This window comes from Mastomys coucha, unplaced genomic scaffold (genome assembly GCF_008632895.1).
Source record: "Mastomys coucha isolate ucsf_1 unplaced genomic scaffold, UCSF_Mcou_1 pScaffold15, whole genome shotgun sequence".
NCBI lineage: Eukaryota > Metazoa > Chordata > Mammalia > Rodentia > Muridae > Mastomys > Mastomys coucha.
Window position 1 is genome coordinate 112,235,777 of NW_022196897.1, and position 5,913 is coordinate 112,241,689.

Sequence of the window (5,913 nt, forward strand, 5' to 3'; positions counted from 1 at the left end):
TTGATCTTGAGGTTTTTATCTGGAAGGTGAGACAAGGTTCCTTTGTGTCCTGGAACTTGCTTTATAGACCAGGCTATCCTTGAACTTGAGATTTCTGCCTCCCCCGTATTGGGATTAAGGGTCATGAAAGAAATTACCTAAGTCTAGTATCCAATATTGTAATTTTATGATCTTTATCATTTCTCTCCATCTACCAAATAGGAGGGGGTATATTAGAAAGGGGAACCATGGTAACCCCCACTCACTTCTTTTAAACAATCACTACTATAGTATATTACCAGATTAGTAGTAGCCTACCTCTCTAGTGTAATGAAATTTAAACACCTAACTTTAATAGACACTCAAAATTCTTCTAGAAAAATATACCACATTGTATAATTACAGTACCAGTAGATTTAGCATAATATTAAAAACAAAGGATTCACAGTTGCCAGTGAGTTGGCTCAGAAGGTAAGGGTTATTTTAATGTGTGTAATGCACAAGAACAGGGTACCCTGTCTATATACCCAGGGACTGGGATTACACACCCCAGAACTGACCTGTCTGACAAGGGAGCTGAGAACTGAACTTGAATGCTCTGAACAAAGCATGCATCTCTCCAGCCCCAGGACAAAGATCTTTGCAACCAAGCCTGTCCTGTCCTGTCCTGAGTTTGATCCTAGGTCCCACATAGTGAGGAAGGAACTAGCCCCAAAACGTCCTTTAACCTCTAGTTAAAGTGCCATGGCCCTCTTGCACAAATACAAAATAAATACAAATACAAAAACCTTACCAGAACCGACAGCAGGCCATTTAGTATATTCCACTTAGCCTAAAAACTTAAATAATTTTCAGCTAACATAGATTATGTTTGAAAGACGACACTACACTGAACTCCTTGCAAAGGCTACAGAACATTAATTTGCATACATACATATGTATGTGAGCATGCATATATATATACACACACACATTCTAAGATTATTGACTACAAGGGTTCTGAATAGTGGGGCTGAAACCCCATAACTATGTACCAGGTTGGGCATAGTGGCTCATGCCTGTAAGCCCAGCCTGTAAACTGAAGCAAGGGAATTACTCCAAATTCAAAATCAGCCTGGACTACATGGTGAATCTGGGGAAAATTGAGATTTAAAAAAAAAAAGTAAAATTTACTGATCTATTAATTACCTAAGGCAGCAGTTCTCAACCTGTAGGTTATGATCCCTTGAGGGTGGGGGTCAAACATCGCTTTCACAGGAATTACCTAAGAGTACCTAAAGTGGATATTTATAATTCATGACAGTTGCAAAATTACAGTTACAAAGTAGCAATGAAATAATTTTATGGTTGGGGTCACTAGAACATGAGGATCTATATTAAAAAGTAGCAGCATTAGGAAGGTTAGGAATCACTGCTCTAAGGCATCATTCTAACCACTTTATATCTAAGAACTCATTTAATTATCCCTACTGTACAAATGAGACAACTAAGGCACATAGGAGTCAGTAACAGCTCCTGTGATCAAAAAAGGTTCAACTGGTATTCTTCATCTTTCTTTCTATCATTTACATCAAGACTTATCTCTGGAGGAGAACTTACTTTCTGCTTAAATCTCTACTGCAATGTCATAAGCATCCACAGTCCAAATAAAGATGTACTAACCTCTGTGGACAACACGTTCTAATTCTAACTTCTGACAGTGGACTTATCTTTCACAGGATGAAGGAACAATCATCCTCAAACAAGTAAAGTACTAATTACAACTGACCAGAAGTTGAGACACTAATGCTACTGAAATGTAATTTTTAGTTGAAAGATCACAGGGTCACTGGAAAGCTACCCACCCTCACATTAAGACTGCAATTATGGGGCTGGAAAGATGGCTAAGGGGGTAAGAGCACTGATTGCTCTTCTGAAGGTCCTGAGTTCAAATCCCAATACTCACATGGTGGCTCACAATCATCCATGAGATCTGATACCCTTTTCTGGTGGGGCCAAAGGCAGCAACAGTGTACTTATATATAAAAATAAATCTTTGGACCAGAGCGAGTGGGGTTTACCGGAGGAGGCAGGGGTCCTAAATTCAATTCCCAACAACCACATGAAGGCTCACAACCATCTGTACAGCTACAGTGTACTCATATACATAAAATAAATAAATCTTATAAAAAAAAAGACTGCAATTATATATTTATAAACTACAGCAGAGGAAGTAAATGGATCCCAACACACATAAAATTTAGGAGACAGAAATCCTGACCTTAATTTGTACATTACATGATATGTATACAGATGTCAAACTGTTATATTTGTCAATCCATAAACAAGTTTCTAAATGTCCAAGAACTTGACTTGACATGAGTCTCTATGATCTCCTGTGAGATAAGGACTGGACATCATCAGTACATTTACTGACAACTTGCAAGAAACTGGAGCTCACTCAAAAATGAATTTCTGACTTAAAATTTCATGTGACAAATTTTGATTTTGTAATGTTTGCTTCACCTTTACCTAAAGAGATACTACTGGTTTTTAAAATAGGGGGGGAGTAAAAATCAAGTTAAAATTAAGATATAATTTTTATATGAATAACAGCAAACATTAAAACACCTGGTACTTTCTGACAATTATATGAAGAATGGCCAGATGCTTCCTGTTGATGAAACAGCAGAAAAAGGCCAACTGACAGAATCAGACTAGGGTCACAAGAAACCACTGGAAACTCAGCTTCCTTCCAAAGCCATTAACCCCAAACTCATCCTGAAATACTACAGATTAATCACCCACACCCGGGAAACCCAGACTGAGTCAGGGGAGGGGCTAAGGATTACAAATGCAAGTTATATCTTGTCTCAGCAAACATCACTTTCCACGTCTGAAGCCCCCAAGGTGCACATGTCCCCTTGAAAAAGATATTGACACGCAGGTCTTCTTCACACGCTTATTACATGTACATCATTAAGCATATGAATTGCAACTTTAAAATGCCTTGTCACTTGGATTATTTCCAGATTTCAAGGCTATCGGTAAATTTTCTCTAACAATTAAGCATCTAAATGCCCATCTTTTAACCTCTCCCCTCAAACTACAAGAATCATCTTCACATTCATATTTTAAGTTTGTCTTGCACAATATCCTGACTGTACTAAACATGCTGAATCTAAGGATGGGATATATCATGTTTTTTTAAAAAAGAAAAAGCATGATGTACAGTAGTACCACTGGTTATGTGGTATGATATCACAAGACTGTCTGCGAAAATTGATTCAAGAATCTGTTTTCTGTTAAACTAGGCACTTAAAAACTTTCGAAAGAAGTTCAAAACAATGTGACTCTTGCCTAAGTCATGAGTTAGCACATAACTTTTGATTTTTGACAAAGAAAATCGAATAAAGGGATAAGAGCCACCAGTTTCCTTAAAACTTAGTCAGAGTCTGAAGGCCTAAGAGGCAAAAATCTATCAGTTATATTTAAATTAATCTGGGTGAATCTGTGAGATAGACTATCGTCTGCATACTAAATTCGGTGCCTTTTCAATTCTGGGAGAGTAACTACTTCCCTAGAAAAAGCACATCGACGTTCTTTTTTTTTTTTTCTCCTAGATAAAGATTACATTTCAGAAAGTAACTTGCCTGAATAGACAGCAAACCAGTGTCTGCAGAAAGAACTCTTAAAAATTACTCCCACGTTATGAAGCTCTCTTTCAGAAGTACTGTGGTCTCGCTCCCTGCTTTAAAACAAGTGTGTCTGCTAGACACAGTGGAAATGGGCTTCAAGCAAAAGCTTCCAGGGAAAAAACACGGCCAGCAAGCCCGCTTTCCTTCGCTTTCATTTTGGAGGTGACCACTTCAAGCTAAGGGACGCGACTCCAACACCGTGGGAGAGGTTCACAACCGCACACGCAACACCGATCCGTGCCCAGGCAAGACATGACCGACGAAACTCGAGGCTTCTTTCCGCACCCGCGGCCGCGTGGGTTCCGGTGGCGAAGTCTCCGGGGCCAAAAGTCTAGGCCACTGAGAATGGCGGGCTCCGTCCCGTCTATCCTGCCTGGGCCAGGCGGTTCCGGCCGAAACCCGAGCGCCCCGGGCCCCGTGGGCTCCAGCGGTGCGGCCCGGCCCGGCCATCCCTCCCGCTTGCCGTCGGCTCGGCCCGGCCCTCAGGCCGCCCAGACAAAGGAGCGGGCAGGGGCCGCGCCGCCTCTCCCGCCGCCTGCCCCACCGGCCAAGACCCCCATGGCCATGGCGACCCCACCGCAGACCTGGCCCGTGGGGCCCGCAGGAGGCCGCGGCGCCTGGCCGAGGAGGGGGCGGCGGCCGCCACCATGTCGGCCGCCCCTCCCAGAAGCCAAGCGCCGGGCGGACAAAGCGCGGCGGCGGCACCCACACCCAGGCCGACCCCGCCGACCCCCGCCAAACAAGCGGGGCCAGGAGCCCCGGAAACCCGGCGCCTTAATGCAATAAACAGGAAATCGCGGGGATGATCTGGGTTCCGGGGGAAGTGGAATTATTTTTTACCAGCGAAGAGATCAACTTCCACATCCGGTGGTAACAGGGCCCTACACAGACCCGCACTGACCTGGAAAAGCTTCGGGAGCGGCGGCGGGGGAGCAGCGGGAGGAGGTGCGGGGACCGCGGCGCCTCGGAGCCGGCAGGGCTGACGCGGCCCCGCCACACACAGAGCGCTTCGCTGCACAGGGCGCTATTTTCCGAAAATGCCGCGTCTGGTCGGCGCCCAAAATCCCCACCGAAAAGTCCCCGTCGGCGCGGAGGGACACGGCGGGCGAGCTCCCAGCATGCCTGCGGCGGCCTCGCCAACCCGCGCCGGTGTCCGCCCCACTGGCCCCAGGAACCAGCCCGCCGCCGCCCTCCCCGAGCCCCGTTCCGGCGGGAGGAAGGGATGAAAGGGTCTGGTTTTGACTTTAAACAGAGAGCGAGGAAATAAGCCATTTCTAGCGTTCGGCCACACAAAGGCTGCGGCGGAATGATCCACTGGGCGACCGCAAGTCCCGGCTCGTCCGGCGCCTGCGCGGCGGCGGGGTGAGCGCTGCGGTGGCCATGTGCGCGGCCGGGTGTCGGGGTGGGATGTGTGGGAGTTGGGGTGCGTGTGCTAAGTTCTTCCTGGCGTGACACGTAAAGTGCAGGCACTTCGGGACGCTTGGACTTGGTTGTGGGATGTTCTAGCAGATTCCGGGCAGGCGGAAGGGCAGCCAGGAACCTAAGGTTTTACTTACCGTGGTCCTGAAGGTACCCGGAATCGCTGTTGTGGGGCGAGTGCAGGAACAAAGGATGTGTCCTCTTCACCTGGTGTCAACTGGTCGTGTGTGACGGGGATGTTTCTGCGACTTTTTTTTTTTAATGTTGTAATAGTGACTCTTTTCTCCTGTCTGTATTGACGGGGTTTTTGTTGTTTTGTTTTCGATTGTAGGTTTCTCTGTAACAGCCCTGCCTGTCCTGGAACTCGCTTTGTAGACCAGGGCGGTCTCAAACTGTCTCTAGATTGCTGACCCATGACTTGTGGTGTATTTAATTTTTAATGTACCAAGAGTTTATTGGGAGATGGTGATTTGTGAAAAAAAGGCCTTATAAATTTACTTCACATGCGATTTTCAAAGGTTCCGCTTTGGTATATTTAACAGAGAAGTCCACTACCCGTGGAAGTTTTGGCATCAGGTACCTAGGAATGAGAATATCTGAGACACAACCGAGAATTTAACCTAGGAGCAAAATGGCTTAAATGAGATCCAAGTTGTTGACTGATTTGATGTGTGTGTGTGTGCAGTTAAGGACACTTGCCCTTCTTATTTATATAGTGAAAGTTTGTAGCCAGTGTGACCAGAACGTAGCAAAGTAAACAGTATGGAGAGAGCATAGTTCATGTTTTTTCTGTTGATTTAATAGTTTATTTCAGGGGTTTTGGGGTTGGGTTGGGTTT

At 45.5% G+C, this 5,913-nt stretch overlaps 1 protein-coding gene across 6 annotated transcripts in view; it reads right to left on the reverse strand.

The window, feature by feature from the left end:
* Positions 1-5,231, reverse strand: part of Gabpb1 (GA binding protein transcription factor subunit beta 1) — a 49,073-nt gene extending 43,842 nt beyond the window's left edge. For 2 of the 6 annotated variants that reach the window (XM_031371785.1, XM_031371782.1), the window contains exon 1: positions 4,558-4,812. The gene's annotated coding sequence lies outside the window, so the exon portion shown is untranslated. Of the gene's footprint in view, positions 1-3,611; positions 4,009-4,496; positions 4,519-4,557; positions 4,813-5,212 lie in introns of those variants that run through there. The other 4 variants (XM_031371784.1, XM_031371781.1, XM_031371780.1 and 1 more) reach the window with 4 other exon arrangements.
* Between the last annotated feature and the right edge of the window lie 682 nt (positions 5,232-5,913).